Source organism: Halyomorpha halys, unplaced genomic scaffold, assembly GCF_000696795.3.
Source record: "Halyomorpha halys isolate HHAL.00 unplaced genomic scaffold, Hhal_1.1 Scaffold11069.1, whole genome shotgun sequence".
Lineage (NCBI taxonomy): Eukaryota > Metazoa > Arthropoda > Insecta > Hemiptera > Pentatomidae > Halyomorpha > Halyomorpha halys.
In genome coordinates, this window is record NW_027108654.1 from 1 (window position 1) to 1,051 (window position 1,051).

Consider the following 1,051-nt stretch of genomic DNA (forward strand, 5'->3'; position numbering starts at 1 on the left):
TGCAACATATTCATCGATATATATTCATAACTATGTTTGGATACGAGAGGAATTCGAAGGTTTAGTGGAGCCCCAAAGCTCAACTCCGTATGTCCAGATGGGCCTTATTATTGTCATATAGACCAATCTTTTGTAATGAATAGGAAGTTTAGACCGTTTGTCTAGTAAGTGCAAATCGGAGTCTACGTGGAGTTTCTTGTCTTTTCAGTCTTGTGTGAGGATTCCAGGTTAGTCGTATGTCAAGGTGTAGTCCAAGATAACGGAATCTGTTATACAGGGGTAAGAGCCACATTATTAAAGTATACTGTAGGGCAGTCGGCAGGGTTTAATATTTTAGGGTAATTTATTTTTTTATTTTTTACTTAAACCTATCTATTTGGCCTTTTAGTGGTCACAGGAGTTCTGATGCAGTCAAAAGGCTAAAAATGTGGAATGCTTTAAAATTTTGCATCAGGGGTCATTCTAATCGTCTATGTATCGTTTCAACTTTTTATATGTACCGCCGAAGCGAATGCACTTGTAGTTTATTTAAAAATATTTGTTTAAATTTTAGATAGGTAGTAAACGATAAAACTAAAAACCACAATTTCAGGATACAACTTAAAAAATCACTTTTTTTATTTTTTAACTATTTAAAAGGTTTTCTAGAAAAAAGCTCGTTCCTAACAGAAGTTGAACTGGAATCCAGAGACAGACCACAAGCTACTTGACTTGCGGTCACTGGAGGATGACAAGAAGCTGCGGTCGCGCTGGATCTGAAGTCGGTGTAGTGTGTCAACTGAGCTGGAGGAATAAATACTGGAACGAAGGACACCACAACTGAGAACAAGTTCACACCTTAAATAGTCAATATATAATAACAACATGCCAGTCTAGTTAGTAATTTCCAGTGCATTACAATTAATATTATGAAGTAATGCAAAGACTTTTAAGGTAAAAATAATAAAACACAATAAAAAAAGATACTGGGGTTACCAACAAATGCCCCAATGGTGTTGAGAAACGACGAATCTGTAATTGTAAAAGTCATTAAATTCATCCATCAGACTAA

The 1,051-nt window shown here is 35.5% G+C and overlaps 1 pseudogene; it reads right to left on the reverse strand.

The window, feature by feature from the left end:
• Positions 1-421: 421 nt before the first annotated feature.
• LOC112210251 (U6 spliceosomal RNA) lies at positions 422-513 on the reverse strand (annotated as a pseudogene).
• Between the last annotated feature and the right edge of the window lie 538 nt (positions 514-1,051).